The sequence below is a fragment of the Arvicola amphibius genome, chromosome X (assembly GCF_903992535.2).
Source record: "Arvicola amphibius chromosome X, mArvAmp1.2, whole genome shotgun sequence".
Lineage (NCBI taxonomy): Eukaryota > Metazoa > Chordata > Mammalia > Rodentia > Cricetidae > Arvicola > Arvicola amphibius.
Genome location: NC_052065.1, coordinates 101,055,436 through 101,073,380, shown reverse-complemented (window position 1 = coordinate 101,073,380; position 17,945 = coordinate 101,055,436). Strand labels below are relative to the sequence as shown.

Sequence of the window (17,945 nt, the reverse complement as noted above, 5' to 3'; positions counted from 1 at the left end):
TCATCGCAACTGACCCACTGAGGAGAGTCATGGCAACTGTCTCAGAGAGGAGAGGCGGGGCAATTGTCTGAACCATCTACCTCACTTCCTTTTTCCTATTCTGTCTACTCCACCTATCTAAATCTTGCCCTATCAAAAAGCCAAGGCAGTTTGTTTATTAGCCAGTGAGAATCCTCCATCATCCCAGGTCAGGGAGATTAGTCTCAAAAAGCAAGGTGGATAGCCTCTTATCTCCACACATACAAGCATCCATGTGTATGTATACCTACACACAATTCCAGCAACACAAACATGCACACATACACCAAAAAAAATAATATCAATTATTCTGATTGCTTAGCAGATAACATTTGCCACCAAGCCTAACAACTTGAGACCTGAGTTTGATCCCTAAGACCCATATATGGAAGGAGAGAACCACACACTAACTAAATAACCATAAAAAATAATACAAAATTGCCAGGCGGTGGTGGTGCACACCTTTAATCCCAGCACTCTGGAGGCAGGGGTAGGAGGATCTCTGTGAGTTCAAGGCCAGCCTGGTCTACAAAAACTAATTCCAGGACAGCTAGGGCTGTGGTTACACAAATAAACCCTGTCTTGAAAAGCCAAAATAATAATAATAATAATAATAATAATAATAATAATAATGCAAAATTAAGTTATAATACACATACAAAAGAATAGAACATCATTTTTGTGTATATTTACATAGTTCAATAAAGAACTTTTATATTAAAGAGAGGCAAAATGGCTCAGCATTAAGTCACTTGCCTCTTAGGCCTGGCAACCTGAGTGCAGTCCCCTGAACCTACATGAAGGTAGGAGAACCAGTTCCACAAAGTTGTCTTCTGATCTCCACACACAAACATTGGCACGCATGCCCCCTCCACATACAGCAATACTGTGAAATAAAACCAAAAGAGCTGTGCTGGGAGACTATAATAGGGTGAGCTCATCAGTGGAAATGAAGGTCAATATCCTAAGTTTATCTGGAAATGAGGACCATTTCTCTTGAATGGCCAGAGGTTTGCTAGAAATTCTCAAGTTCAGGAGGGCCTAGGAGGTCAGGTGAAGTGTGATGTCATATTACAGGCTCCAGCTGGAAAGGAGAGAGTTCCATTTAAAAAAACAAAAAAAAAAACAAAAAACAAAACAAAAACAATTGATATTAGGCTGGGTGTGGTGGCAAATGCCTTTAATCCCAGCACCTAGAAGCCAGAGGCAGGCAAATCTCTGGAGTTGGAGGCCAGACTGGTCTACATACTGAGCCCTATTCTCAAAAACAACAAAAAAGATATTCAGTGTTAAAGTTATTAAAGAGTTTAAATTCTATAACAAAAAGAAAATTTTAATTTAAAATATTTGCATTTATTATTAGAATTGTGTGTGTATGTGCATGCAAGCATGCAATGGGGGTATTTGTGTGCCACTGCATACATGTGGAGATCCATGTGGAGGTCTGAGGACAACTTTGCAGAGTTAGTTTTCATCTTCCAGGTTTATGTGGCCTTTATCTGCTAAGCCATCCTTCTGGCCTTATTTATTTTTCTTTATGTATTATATTTTTATTGGGAGTCATTTCTGTGTATCACAGTAGTCCTATGGAAGTCAAAGAAAAACTTACAAGAGTTGATTCTCTGCTTCCAACAGGTGGGCCTAAGGCTTGAACTCTGTTCCTCAAACTTGGTGACAGACACCTCTGCCACTTGAGCTAGCTTGGCTGATCATCATTGTTTCTTTTTTCTTTTTTTCCCTTCTTTTCTTCTTTTTTGAGACAAGATCTATTTATTTAGCTTTGGCTGTCTTGGAACTCTATTTGTGTAAACCAGGCTGGCCTTGAACTCAGGAGATCCACCTGCCTCTGCTTCCTGAGTACTGGAATTAAAGGCATCATTACTTCTTAATAAAGCATTGTTTTACCTCAACAGGTTTGAGCCCTATTGTTATTTCTACCAATTGAAACAAAGCACAGAAGTATTTATTCATGGATAGACTGGATTTCTCTTGTCAGCTATAATACACAGTGCTTAAAACCCCTGGTCAATTAATTGCATGTCATGCATTAAAATATAATTGAAATTTTGTCACTGCAATTTTTCAGACCTTCAATTATCCTTACAGTGGATAATTTAGTGATCCATATGGACATTACTGTGTAGGTCAATTGTCTCCTGCATATTTTCCTGTAATTTATATGAAGTCTTATCAACAAAGAACATTATTGCAGATAATTTCTTTTCTGTTTTTCTCAATGTGGGATTCAGAGTCTAACAAATTACCAAAATATATGTTTAATATCTCATAAGAAGTATGATAATAACAACCTTTCATTTTTTAAGCAATCGGAGTTTCTCTACACTATACAACTGAACTCGAACATGCGGCTCTTCTGCCTCAGCCTCCTGAATGCTAGACCTACAGGTATGTACACATCACTGCATCAGAAACATGATTGTATTATTTCCAATTGTATCTGGGTAGAGATTTGGTTTAAAAACCAAATGCTGCTGACATAAAATAACATTTTTGCATATCTAATATATACACATAGAACAAAATCTTCAAGTTATATAAGAACGTACACTGGCAATCAAGCCTCCTGCTCTCTCTTACCTCAAAATTCACCAGTTTCTCCCTCTGAAGCAAATGCCTGTGGGCAGTCTCACCTGTTTCATTTGATAGGTAATTTCACTCTGCTTTGGTTAGGAAACAGAGTAATTGCCAGTTCCCTAGCAAGCTCTTAGTACCTGGCAATACAAAAAATGTAGCTCCAAGGCCAAACTAATGTTCTTGGTATTGGGATGGAACAGTGTCTGCCCTTGAGTTTTCTCAGCTTCATCTTCAGAAAACACATTCTCAGAGCAGATCACAAAATACTTGTCGGAACTACTTCTAGCTGAACAAAACACTAATGGACACACTGATGATGAACATACAGTACACCTCCCAGATCCAGACATTTCAATAAATGCTTTGGGTGGGTCGTAGTGCAAGGAAGGAGGTGTGCTTTTATGCAAGACAAAATCAGCAAGAAACTGTTCCCTATTTTCTAAGGAACTGGAGATTTCATCCAAGAGGTGCTGTGTAAATGACAGACAGTTGGCCCCTGGCTCGGTGATACACAGGAGCCATTCCAGCAAGATTTGTGGTCCAGAGGAAATCCTGGAATTGAGATTTCGCACAAAAGGGACAGAAAGGCAGTATTTGATATTTATTTATAAAGAACAGAAGAGATAAAATTAGAGTGCCAGTGAGAAGCGTGTGGTAATATGGGCTGAACTACCCATTGAATTTGCAGATAATGAAACCTTAGGTAAACCTCTGTGAGAGTAGTCAATCTCCTTATATTTACTATGCCTCCTACATTCCTAGAGCTGCCATGGGAATACCATTCATTTCAGAACTTCTCTCAAAGGTACTAAGAATGGATAGTGAAGAACAGCAGCAACCCAATACTTTTGGGTTGATGAAATAGCTTAGCAGGTAAAAAGCACCTGCCATCAAGCCTGATTACATGAGCTCCACCCTTGGGATCCACATAGCAGAAGGGCACAACCAACTCTCCAACGTTGACTTCTAACCTCCACATGTGCACAGACTGATCTACAAACAAACACACACACATGAATGAATGTAAAAAAAATTAAATTTAAAAAATTTTCTGCCACAGAATTTCTAACTATAAGATTGAATTTAAAAAAAAAAAAAACAGAATTTTCGCAGAGCGGTGGTGGCACATGCCTTTAATCCCAGCACACAGGAGGCAGAGGCAAGTAGATCTTTGTGTGTTCGAGACCAGCGTGGTCTACAAGAGCTAGTTCCAGGACAGGCTCCAAAGCTACAGAGAAACCCTGTCTTGAAAAACAAAACAAAACAAAAAAAACAGAGTTCTCCTCCTTTCCAACTGGAGTCTGTAATGACACCATACTTGATCTGACCTCCAAGATCCTCCTGGACTTGAGAATAACTGGGAAACCTCTTACCATTCCAGGGAAATGGTCCTGATTTTGATGTACCTTCTCCAGGCAAATTGAGGATGTTGACCTTCATTGACCTTCCACTGACAAGCTCACCCTGCTGTCATCTCCCAAAAGATTTGTGTGTGTGTGTGCACACGTGCACATGCCAAGATATAAAGGTCAGAGGACAATTTGTAGAGTCAGTTCTTTCTCTGCATTCAGGAAGGTTCCAGGAATCAAATTCAAGTTGTCAGGCCTGTGCAGTAAGTACCTTTACCTACTGAGCACTCTAGTCAGCCTTCCCATCACGTCTTGCTTCTAACCTTGAATTCATTTGCACAGAAGCTAAGTTGAAGAATAATTGTCAATGGTAATGTGATTATGGCTTTTTGAAAAGATAATTATCACATTTACCTATAGAAATATAATTACTGTAATTTTAAAATTCAAAAGCTAACTTTTTACTCATACAGGGTTTATTCCCATCTGACAACAACTTAATTGGTTTATGTATACACTTAGAATATTGGTCAACTCAGGGCTATATCATAAAACTAAATGGCTGAACCAACCAAAATTTTAATTTCTCACAGTTCTAAAAGCTAGAAGTCCCAGATCAAGGTGCTAGCCAATTTGGTTCCTGGTGGGAGCTCTCTTCCTTCTTGCTAAGCTTCTGTGACCTTTCTTTCCTTTGTGGTACTCTGAAAGACAAAGATCTCCTATGTAAATTAATACATTCCTTATCAATAAGAGTATTTTTAAATTTATTTTATATTTAATATTTATCTATTTTAATGCATATTGGTGTTTTGTCCGCATGTATGTATGTGCACCATGTCCATGCCTGGTACCTCTGGAGGTCATAAGAGGGTGTCACATCCCCTGGAAATGGAGCTACAGATCATTGTGAGCCACCATGTGGGGGCTGGGAATGGAATCCAGGTCCTCTGGACCACTAAGGATCTCTCCATCCCAGTAAGATTGTTTTTAAAGGACATGGAAAAGGGAAGAAGAAAATTTCCATATACTATAATATCTATGCATCTATGTTTTAAAGATAACTAGAAATCTGAATATTCAGTGGCAAAATGTTAGCGCTCTATCTGGTGAGGACAAGTCTGTTTGACCTCTTTTTAAGTTCTAGATCCAAATACAATAATGTGGTGGTTTGAATAAGTATGGCCTACATAGACTCATGTGTTTGAATGCTTGACCCATAGGCAGTGGCACTATTAGGAGGTGTGGCCTTGTTGGAAGAAGTGTGTCACTGTGGAGGCCAGCTTTGAGGTTTCATAGATGCTCAAGCCACGCCTAGTATCTCAGTCTCCTTCTGATGCCTGTGGATCAAGATGTAGAACTCTCAGCTCCTCCTCCAGCACCATGTCTACTTGAATGCTACCATGCTCCCCACCATGATGATAATGGACTAAAGCCGTGAAACTGTGAGCCACCCCAATTAAATGGTTTCCTTTATCAGAGTCACCTTGGTTGTAGTGTCTATTCACAGCAGCAGAAACCCTAACATACACCGGGCAGTGCTGATGCACACCTTTAATCCTAGCACTTGGGAGGCAGAGACAGGTGGATATTTGTGAATTCAAGGCCAGCCTGGTCTACAGAGTGAGTTCCAGGACAGTCAGGGCTACACAGAGAAACCCTGTCTCAAAAAACAAACCAAAAAGGAAAAAAAAGGAAAAAAAGAAAAAAGAAAGAAAGAAAACCCTAAGGTAGACAAGTGACATTGGGCATTAGGACTTAAACCATGTGAAGGGTGGGGGTACAGTTCAATGCATAAAAACCGATTTAATGCAGAATTTCTCACTTGCTAGTAAACTAACAGGTCTCTGAGATGTATATGGGAGAATGTCTATCTATAAATACACAAACACTTAGAACTGGCCTAGCAGACAAGTGAGCAGCTTGCTTGTAGTTGATGGGAATGATGTATAGAATGCATTCAGGGTATCCAGAAGAATAGCGTTAGGAATGACTAGGCAAATCATCCGCTAGAGCGGGGAAAGTGAGGCAGCAGCATCCCGTTAGGCATAAGCTTTAACCAAGGCAGTAGTGAGAAGCTAGCAAAGTCTTTTGTCAATGCGAACCATTCAGTAGGACTAAGTAGACTTTTGTGAATACACATTCTTCATAATATCAGCTGGGTCAAAGCTCTGCCCGGCTGACTGGACTACCATCACCTAACCTGTCCCATCCTGATTACAGGCTCACAGAAAAATGATAACCATGTCCATTTAACTCACTCGCTGTGGTATTGTTGAACAGAAGTGCATTTAAATGCTTTCGATGGTGGTGATTATAGAGCAAAATGAAATATAAATGGCTACTGGCAAGTTTCATTGTAACAACTTTTATAACCCCATTATTAAGGAGATGAATATCTTCATATTCCTAAATGAGAGGTAATCACATGTCTAAAGCCTCTTTGCCCCTGACTTATTTTGTTATTTAAAATGCTATTCTCACTTTTTTTCCATCTTTTCCTCTTGGTGTGCATTAGTTACTATGGAAACATCAGGATATCAGAGTGTTGGGAACAGTGAGACCCCAGATGCTGAATTTCTTGTAATCCCCTGATCTAAGTTCCTACAGCTGCTCTGAGCACAAGACCTTCAGGAGTTCCTGATAGCAGGAGAGTGGTTTCTGGTGGGTTTGGCAGGGGCATGGCTATCTCTATATAATCTGCCCCTGAACACAATAAAGGGGGCATTCTTGGGGAATTCAAGGATGACCCGTGTCTCTCTCTCTCTCTCTCTGTGTGTGTGTGTGTGTGTGTGTGTGTGTGTGTGTGTGTGTGTGTGTATTTTAACCTCCTACCCCTTGCCAGAAGCTCGGTAACTGGGTAACAGCGCACTGAACGCAGACACGGGGGCACGGTGCGCGGCAATTGGAGGTTCCCACCTCCCACCAAGATATCGGCATCAGAGTTTGAGTATCTCAACATTTCCAAGTTCTATTAGAGTATGAAAGAAATTTCTATCATTGTATTGGGGGAAGCAGTTATTGCCGTTACAAATGAATGCAGGACAAAAAAATCATATTGCCAGACAAGTACAAGCTTTATTCAGACAACACCAGATAATGGCTAGGGTTCATCTTACCTGTTCACACTATATACCAAGACCCAAGTAGGGAACGTAGAGATGGCTCAGTCATTAAGTATACTTCCTGCTCTTGCAGAGGATTTAGGTTGGATTCCCAGCATCCATTTTAGGCAGCTTACAACTATCTGCAACTCTATCTAGTTCCAGAAGATCCAGTGCCCTCTTTTTGTCTCTATGGGCACCTGCAGATTCCCCACTACAGTTATCAATGAGGTTCCCCCAGAAATAACATCTATTTATATTTATAACAACATAAGACATCAGCCTCATTTTTTGTTTGTTTGTTTTTGTTTTTGTTTTTTGAGACAGGGTTTCTCTGTAGCTATGGAGCCTGTCATGGAACTGACTTTGTAGACTAGGTTGGCTTTGAACTCACAGAGATCCACCTGCCTCTGCCTCCCAAATGCTGGGATTAAAGACATGCACCACCACCACCACCCCGCCAGCCTCGACTCTTTCAAGTCAGAACTTAAGAACAGCTTTAAAACTTAGTTGCCAGAGCTCACTATTATTTCAGTTCTAAGGACCCTATGCCCTCACATAGACATACATGTATGCACAATAAAATAGACATAGACAAACATTAATGCACATAAAATAAAAAATAAGTCATTTTAAAAAATTAGTTGCCAGGCATGGTCATGCACATCTTTATCCTAACACTCAGAAGGCAGAGACAGGCAGATCCGTATAAATTTCGGTTCAGCCTGGCCTACTTAGTGAATTCCAGGTTAGCCAGGTCTATATAATGAGATACTGTTTCCAAAGATTAGTGAGGAGTTGAGCCAGGTGCTGGTGGTGCATACCTTTAATCCTAGCTCTCAGGAGGCAGAGGCAGGCAGATCTCTGTGAGTTCGAGGCCACCCTGGTCTACAAAGTGAGTTTCAGGACATCCAGGGCTGTTACTCAGAGAAACCCTGTCTCCAGAAACAAACTAATAAACAAAGAAAAATTAGTGAAGAGTAACTGAACCACACAATGGATTTAATTATATGTAGGTTATGAAACAGTAAATTTCAAGAAGAAACAAAACACACATATAACACATACATTAAATATGAAGTCCATACTTCAACCACTAGATTTACAGGTAGGTAGATAGGTAGATAGATCAATTAAATGGTTCTTTTTGCATTTCCTCTTACTAGAATATGTGAGAATCCCAGGAAAGCTCTATGATTTACATGATTTCATCACTCTTTCAAAGATGTTCAAGCATATATTTTGACCCCCAGACTTCTGTCCATTTGCATGTACTATACGTCTCTGCCACCACATCTCACACATTCTTAAAATTGAAGCTCCCCATCTGTATTAGCAAAGGCTTTTCAAGGTACCCTAGAAAATTATATATTTGTATATATATATATATATATATATAACACTGCAGGCAACTGACTCACACACTTATTGGACTCTGATAAGTTCTGTTATACAGCATCTACAAACTGGGAACCTAAGAGATTCAACGTAGAGTTCCAGTTCAACTCCCTGGTCTGAGAACCAGGAGAACCATCGTCATAAATTACATTCTGATGAATGGAGAGATGGCTCAGCTTTTAAAAGCATTTGTCACTCTTCCAGAGTACCCAAGTTTGATTCCCAGCACCTATATGGTGTCTTACAACCGTGATTCCAGTTCCAGGGGCTCCAACCTCCTCTTCTAGCCCCCAAAGGCACCAGGCATACATGTGCTACACAAACATACATGCAGGTTAAACACACATGCACATAAAACAAAAATGAATAAATATAAGACAATTTCTGCATTCCAAGTGCAGAAGACCAATGTCACAGCTTGAGAACAAACAGGAAAACAAATTGTCCTTTCCTCCAACGTTTGTTCTCTTAGCTCTCTAACAGACTGGAAGCAGCGAACCCTCCTGAGAATGGCAACTTGCTTGACTTGCTTCACTCAGTCCACTTTATCCCCCCTCCCCTCAGGGTTTCTCTGTAGCTTTGGAGCCTGTCCTGAAACTAGCTTTTGTAGACCAGGCTGGCGTCGAACTCACAGAGTTCAAACCCCCTGAGTGCTGGGATTAAAGATGTGCACCACCACTGCCCAGCATGTCCACTTTAATCAACTTCAAATATTAATTCCATTCGAAGCATTCTTATAGTCCTACCCGGAATAATATTTAGCCATATCGCTGAGCACTTGAGTTCCAGTCAAGCTGACATGTACAACTGACCACCTCATCATCTTCCTTACTGACCTGACTTCTACTCTACAGTCTTTCCTCAGTTGTGATCCTATAGCGACTTAACCACTCAATCCAAAAACCTCCATATTTAAAATATTAAACCAGTAACTACACTGTGCAAAAACTTACCTCTGAACAAATTTTTGAGCTGTGTCTATTGCTGTGACAAAATACCATGTCCTGAAAGCAAGTTGGGGAGGAAAGGGTTTATCTGGCTTACACTTCCATATTGCTGTTTATCACTGAAAGAAGTCAGGACAGGAACCCAAATAGGGCAGAATCCTGGAGGCAGGAGCTGATGCAGAGGTCATGGAGGGGAGCTGCTTACTGGCTTGTTTCCCCAGGCTTGCTCAGCCTGCTTTCTAATAGAACCTAAGACCACCAGCCCAAGGGTGGCCCCACCCACCACGGTCTGGGCCCTCCCCCACTGATCACTAATTGAGAAAATGCCTCACAGCTGGATCTCACAGAAGCATTTCCCCAACTGAGGCTCCTTCCTCCCAGATAACTCCAGTTTATGTCAGTTGCCATACAAAACCAGTCAGTACAATCTGTGTTTCTTTTGTTGCTGATGCTGTTTGTTTGTTTGTTTGTTTGTTTGTTTGAGAGAAAGTTTCTCTGTGTAGCCCCAGCTGTCCTGGAACTCGCTCTGTAGACCAGGGTGGCCGCAAACTCATAGATCCACCTGCCTCTGCCTCCTGAGTGTTGTGATTATACATGTGCACCACCACTGTCCGGAAATCTGTATTTCTATTTTTTTTAAACATTATCTATTAATAATACTGTGGGATCTGGTGATTAAGCTCTTTTGCAGCCTCCTATCTACCTTTTTCCCTTGATAATGTATTTGTTATTTTTATTTCTTCTAATGGTGCTATATTTTATTTTAAATCATGTGTATAAACTTGTGTTTTCTAGTTGATTCACTATATATCATTTCTCCTAACTTCCTATTTTACAACATGAAATCATTAGTGTACTGTTTCCTTCAACCTCTTCATCCCTTTCTCCAAACCAGCATCCACTTCTCCAACTCTTTATTTTCACCCTTGTCCAATCCACCATTTTAACAAGCCTTGGCAGTCCTTATTTTCACCCATATCATCTTCAAATTCTACACACTATAGCCAGAGTAATTCTTCTTTTAACATCTCAAATCAATATCATTAGCCAGGTGGTGGTGGTGCACGCCTTTAATCCCAGCACCTGGGAGGCAGAGATAGGCGGATCTCTGTGAGTTCGAGGCTAGTCTGGTATACAAGTGCTAGTTCCGAGACAGGCTCCAAAACTACAGAGAAACCCTGTCTCAGGAAAAAAAAAAAGTTTATGGCATCATTAGAACACACAAGTTGGCTTGATAATCCAGAATCTTGTTTCTGTAGCAGGATAAATTAGATCTTATTCACTAGCCTGCTGTACTGTTCCTTGTACAGAAACATAGATGCCATCAAAAATGTTCTGATTGCCTTGTTTTTTAATTGTTATGGCTTGCTGAATCAAAGAAGCTGAATTTGAAACAAGTTCAATATCTTTTCTTTCAAGAATTAATGTATCTTTCTGGGCTTGATAAACAGAAAAAGCAACATCTATCCTCATCTTAACCCTACAGATACTTTTTTCACACAAGAAACTTCAACAAGAGACTCATTATCCGGAATAATAATATTGATAGGGAAGTAAATTTACATGGACCTCACCTTGTAACGGAAGCCCAGTGCACCACAGTTAAATCATATTCTGTACATGGCCATAGATAGCCAGTTCCTTTCTGTTTCTCTATCATTTGTCAACCCAGAGCCTCTTCCTTCTCTTTTCAATGAGACTGAGCTCCATATTGCTATGATTCAAGAACCTCCAAAAGCTTCCTCTGGGGCCCTTCACCATAACAGTGCACCCTTCAGAGTGGTGGCAACAGTTCCTGGAATATCCTTGGTGTGATTGCTGAGAATGGTTTTCATTCTCTCCATAGATGTGTTGTTTTTTTTTTTAAAAAAAAGCCGCACTAATCATTTATGAGCATAAATCAATTTCTTCTGGCAGAGGCAGACTTATTTCTGATCAACCATCCCACACCACAATAAATATAGAAGCTGAATGACCAGGCATGGTGGTGCTAACCTGCAATCTCAGAATCCAGGCAGTTGAAATAGGAGGATCTGAAATATATTGTAAGGCCTTGTCTCAAGGGAAAAATGCTGGAAAGCACGTATAAATATATTCTTTTAACTTGATCACACTGGAGGGCCTCCAAGATATCAAGGAACTGACAAGCTGAAATTCTGGACCAGAGGGAAATGTAGGCAGGAATGAGACGAGCCAGATAGAGATCTGGTTACATCTTTGCTTCTAAGCAACTTGCCAGCTTGAAATCTGTGGCTGAAATGTTAAAAGCCTATGAAATGATGCTGAAAGAAATAACAGTATCAGAGACTCTCGGAGATGTAGTAGAACTTCCATGAGGAAAATAGAGCTGAGGATCCATGAAGGAAGAGTAATCATAGTAAATACCACAAAAGTCTCAGTCTACCCACTCCCAATCATTAGAACCTTATCATTGGGATAAGAGTGAATGGGAACTAGATCAGTCTTAAGAAAACTGAAGGTCAGTCTCAATCTCTAATCAGATTATGATGGTCACTTATCCTTGCTTTGTGTTCTTGCCAAAGGAAGAAAAAATAAATATCATCTAGAAGAAAAGTGTATCAACCAGCAGCAACTCTACATTTCATGCTTTGTTCTACACTCAATTACCAATAATGGGCCATACAAAAAGACAACCAACCACTAGCCAAAATCAAGAGAAAAAGGTCAGGACAATAAACCCTGACATAAAAAAATTCAGATATTAAAATTTTCAATCATAGATTTTAAATAATTACAATTAACATATTCATGACATAAGGGATAACTTCAGCAATGTGTGATTGCTTACATGCTATATTAGTTGCTTCCTATTGCTGTGAGAAAACACCATTAATTCAAATCTTCATACATGCCAGGCAGTGGTGGCGCACGCCTTTAGTCCCAGCACTCGGGAGGCAGAGGCAGGCAGATCTCTGTGAGTTTGAGGCCAGCCTGGTCTATAAGAGCTAATTCCAGGACAGGCTCCAAAGCTACAGAGAAACCGTCTCAAAAAAAAATCAAATCTTCATACATGCAGAAGGATTATATTAAGGAACTGGGTTTCTTGGTTTCTTACTGTTAATCCACTGAGAAGGCCTAAGAGTAGCAACATACTAATAACAATGAGAATACTTGGCACCTAAATTTTGACCTATAAATAACATTCTCCACCCAAGGGAACCAAGAATCTTTGCTGAAAACACTAATTCCAAAGGGTTTAGACACCAAATAAAATGGTCCTGGAACTTCTTTTTGGCCCTAAAAATAAAGAATTTCTCAAATAATTATGGGAACATGTTAAAAAGACATAGGAGCCAACCTAAAAAGGTTCCTTCTAATAAATTTGAACATCACAATAACAGATGAAAAATATCAAATAGCTGGGTGGTGGTGGCACACGCATTCAAGAGGCAGAGGTGTGCGAATCTCTGTGAGTTCGAGGCCAGCCTGGTCTACAGAACAAGTTCTAGGACTGGTTCCATAGCTATTGAGAAACCCTGTCTCCAAAAACCAAATATATATATTTGAAGTAGAAAGCCATGAGTCCGCCAGGCAGTAGTGGCACATGCCTTTAATCCCAAAACTCGGGAGGCAGAGGCAAGCGGATCTCTGTAAATTTGAGGCCAGCCTGGTCTACAAGAGCAAGTTCTAGGACAAGCTCCAAAACTACAGAGAAATCCTGTCTCGAAAAACCAATAATAATAATAATAATAATAATTTAAAAAGGAAGGAAGGAAGGAAGGAAGGAAGGAAGGAAGGAAGGAAGGAAGGAAGGAAGGAAGGAAGGAAGAAAAGACAGCCATGAGTCCACATTGCCATGAATGAACGATGAGCACTTACTTGAAGGGGAGAGTTACCATGATGATGAAGGTGATTATCTCAGGATGTAACTCATCTGTTGCATCCTGGGTGCACTGTCTCCTGTGATTTCCTCAAATGTGGAAAAGTTGACTGCATAATTTGTGGTAGTGGTGAAATATGTTCATGCTCCCCCTAAAATAAAAACTGCAAAAACAGTAAGTTTTTTTACTATATGCGTGTATGTGTGTGTATGCGTGTGTGTGTGTGTGTGTGTGTGTGTGTGTAGTTACTCATTGACTGTAGAAAGAGATAATTAATAGGCAAACATAGCATCAAAGTTTCTTTCTGCCAGATACTTAAAGTTGAAACAAAACAAGAAAATAACCTTTTAGTAGAGAAAATTCAGAAAATGTCACCTTAATCAAATGAACAAAGAGAAAATTACCAATGATAAAACACAGTGGACTGGAGAGATGGCTCAGAGGCTAAGAGCACTCGTTTTTCTCGCAGAGAACCTGAGTTCACTTCCAAGCACCCACATCAGGTGGCTCACAATGACCTGGCTCCAGCTCCTGGGGATCCAACAACTCTGACCTCCAAGGGTCTTATCCCAACACAAACACACACAACTCACATAATTTTAAAAATAATAAAAACAAATCTTTAAAAAATAATAAAATAGCCGGGCAGTGGTAGCGCCCGCCTTTAATCCCAGCACTTGGGAAGCAGAGGCAGGCGGATCTCTGTGAGTTCAAGATCAGCCTGGTCTACAAGAGCTAGTTCCAGGACAGGCTCCAAAACTACAGAGAAACCCTGTCTCAAATAATAATAATAATAATAATAAAATAGTGAAACAGCATGCTCCCGGTCAGATGCCGCGAAAAGAGAAAGCATTATTTCTTCGGTGTTAATGCCCAAATTTCACAGCCAGAATATAATCATGAGGAAATGTCAGAAAGACCCAAGTTACAGGGCATTTCACAAAATAACTAGACTATTATCTTCAAGTATTGAAAATTGAAGGGTACTGAGTCGAAATTAGAACAAAATGCAGCACTTGGTTCTGAATTAGATTCTCTGACTCAAGGACACTGCTGAAAACCTGGCCAGACTTGAGTGGGATGGTAGCAATAGCAACGCTATAATCTAATGTTGATGGTTGTACTAAAAGCTTTATAATAGGGCACTCTTGTATTTTAGCAAACACACAGAGAAATGTCCAAAAATAAGAGGGTATATGGTGGGAGGTGTTCTTTGTATCATGCTGAAAACTCTTCTGTTGGTTTGAAATTGTTTTGAGGCTTATTAAAATGTCCTGTGAAGTGGACAAGATTGCTCAGGGGTAAAGATGCTTGTTTTTAAGCTTAAAGTCCTCAGTTTGATCCCTGGGACCCACATAGAAGAAGGCAAGAACCAATTCCCACAAGCTGTCCTTTGTTCTTCACAAGGGCACCAGGGAGCATGCACACAAACACACACTCACACTCAATAAAAATAAATGTAAAAAAAATAAGATGCCTTGTGGAATATTTTAAACAATGAATTAAAATTTATGACATTAAAATATATCCCGATCAGAACTTCCCACTGAAATACTTATATTATCTATAAATACCAATTAAAATGCAAAGACTTAGACTACTTTATTTTAGAGACAGACTGTTATATAGTCCTGGCTGATCTGGAACTTGCTGCATAGAGCAGGCTAGCCTCAAATTCACAGAGATCCGCATACCTCTGTATCCTGACTGTTGAGATAAAAGGCATGTACTACCACACCTGGCCCAGACTATATTTTAACAGGAATATTAGTTACTTTTCTATTGCTGTGATAAAAGATTGTGGTCAAGGCAATTTACAAAAAAAAAGAGTTTGTTTGGGCTTACGGGAGCAGAGGGATAAGGGTCCATGGTGGCTGGGAGGAAGCAGGCATGGCAGCTGGAATGGCAAGCTGAGAGCTGACAACTTGAACCATAGGCAGGAAGCAGAGAGCATGCACTGGGGATAGCAAGGGGCTTTGAAACCTCAAAGACTGCCCCAGTGATGCAAAAAAGTCATAACTCTTAATCCTACCCAAATAGTGCCACCGACTGAGGACCTAGTATTCAAACATATAAGCCTATAGGGGTTATTCTCTTTCAAACCATCACAAGTTCAATGGTTGATGACTTGCTTCGTCTGCATGAAATCCTGAGTTTGATATCCAACAGAATAAAAAAATGCACCCCTTAAAATATAGAAAGTAACATTGAAAGTAAAACTAAAAGAATATGCAGTGTAAGCAATAAATGTGTCAAAGGCAGTGGCTGCACCAAAAAGTAAGTTGGGGAGGAAAGGGTTTGTTCTGCTTACACTTCCACATTGCTGTTCATCACTGAAGGAAGTCAGGACAGGAACTCAAACAGGGCAGGATCCTGGAGGCAAGAGGTGATGCAGAGGCCATGGAGGGGTGCTACTTACTGGCTTTCTTCCCATGGCTTGCTCAGCCTGCTTTCTTTCTTTTTTTTTTTTTTTTTTTTTTTTGGTTTTTCGAGACAGAGTTTCTCTGTGGCTTTGGAGCCTGTCCTGGAGCTAGTTCTTGTAGACCAGGCTGGTCTCGAACTCACAGAGATCCGTCTGCCTCTGCCTCCCGAGTGCTGGGATGAAAGGCGTGCGCCACCACCGCCCAGCTCAGCCTGCTTTCTTACAGATCCCAGGACCACTAGCCCAGGGATGGCACCACCCAAAATGGGCTGGGTCCTCCCCCATCAATCACTAAGAAAATGCCCTACAGCCAGATATTATGGGGCATTTTCTCAATTAAGGTTCTCTCCTTTCAGATAACTCTAGTTTGTATGTCCAGTTGACATAAGACTAGCCAGCACAGTTAGCTAAGTGTCTGTCACACAAGCATGAGGATATGAATTCAGACCCCCAGCACTGATGTGAAGAGTCAGGTACAGTGGTGTACCCCTGTAACTCCAGTTCATTAGCCAGTGAACCTAGCTAATTCAGGGAGCTCTGGCTTCATTGAGAGATCCTGTCTCAAAAGAAGGAGACTGATACACAGGCAATATGTTCCCACTTAAATAGTGGCATGATTTTTATGAAAATAACCAATGTCTTTCTGGTTTGATTTGAGGCCAGCTCCATGGGAAAGAATTTATGCCTGGTATAGTAAGTAAACCTCGCCAAAACCCCTAATATTTAGGAAGATGGCAAGGTCCTAGTATGGACCCTACCACTATTGTTTTGCTAAATATATATGTTGTGCCTTTCAAAGTGCTTTCAAAGTATTTGGGTTTGTGCTCTTGAAATGTTGCTACTCCTAGCACTGGTCAGAGAAACCTGGTTTTGCAGTGAATTGCACTTACTGTAAAGAATCAGAACTCATCCAGGTGCTAGGAATAACTGACCAGTGAGTACTAGAAATGGGTAGAAAAATTACTGACTCAAAATGTTAAGCTAAATCTCTGATCAATAAATTGACTGACCACAAAGTTTGACAACCCAGGAGCAAGTCTGTTATGTGACACTATTCCTAGAGAGATGTAAACAAATATCTATTCACCCCAGATAGGAAGCTTCCAACATACCAAAGTACAGATATCCCCAAAGTTTGACTTGCTGAACCAATGAACTTTCTGCTCCTGTAAGTAACCCCACTCCCATATTCCTGTAAGTAAATATGGGAGTGGGGTTACTTACAGGAGCAGAAATAACATAAAGATGGTTGCATCTCCAAAGCCCACTCCAGTATGAGTGACAGTTCCTGGAAGCTGAAAACCTGGAGCACACTACACTGCCTAGAGGCAGCTCAGGGGGTTGGAGAGTCTCCTTTCCAAGTGCCTCAGTTGGTCTCACCCTGTTCAAGGCTACTCAGATGGTTTAAGAGAGTCTCTTAACAGTCCTTACAGTTTACATATATTTGGGAGGTAGAAGCTTAGTGAATCTGGTCAATTTTAGGGACTTCTTGAAGTTATTCAATTGTTTACTTCCTGAACTTAACAGCTTCAGTGAATAATAGTATGTTCATGCACCTACACCCTGCTGATTTCGCCTCCTGTAAACATCCTGTGTCTTAGCAAGACTTCCTCCCAGTTGGAAGGCTTTAGTCCTGGAGGAAACTGCAACACAACAGAGCCCTAAACAGTTAAATTTAAATATAAAAACAAGACTTTGTTAATCACAGAATCTTGTCACACACTCAAAGGAATTAAAACTACTTAGTACAAGCATATCACTAAGCAAAATCAATAAAAAATTTAAACAGAAAATGAATAAATAGCCTTATATACCTTGAAGAGAGAGGAATCAGAATCTATAGTTGTTACCAGCACTTGGAAACTGAGGCAGGACAATAGCCACAAGTCCAAAGTCAGTCTCAGCAGTATGGCAAGTACCAGTCCAGCCAGGGCTATAGAGCAAGACCCCGCCTGATGGAGGGAGGCAGTTCTTCCATTGAGATTCCCTTTCCCCAGAGGTGTCAAGTTGATCAAGATTAACCACCACAGAAGGGTTCATTTATGGACTCTCCATTCTGTTCCACCCATGTTTCTTTCTTGGTGTGAACATCACATTATCGGGCTGGAGAGATGGCTCAGTGGTTAAGAGCACTGACTGCTATTTTAGAGGTTCTGAGTTCTATTCCCACCATCCACATGGTGGCTCACAACCATCTACAGTGGGATCTGATGCCCTCTTCTGGAATAAAGGTGTATGTTGACTTATATACATAAATATATTTAAAATCACAT

General features: G+C 40.5%; 1 non-coding gene and 1 pseudogene across 1 annotated transcript; one reads left to right on the top strand and one right to left on the bottom strand.

The window, feature by feature from the left end:
• Positions 1 to 10,683: 10,683 nt before the first annotated feature.
• On the bottom strand, positions 10,684 to 11,243 carry LOC119805414 (annotated as a pseudogene).
• A 1,997-nt stretch (positions 11,244 to 13,240) lies between these two features.
• LOC119805661 lies at positions 13,241 to 13,403 on the top strand. The gene has a single exon (XR_005283969.1). It is a non-coding gene; the product is annotated as a U1 spliceosomal RNA (small nuclear RNA).
• Positions 13,404 to 17,945: the final 4,542 nt, after the last annotated feature.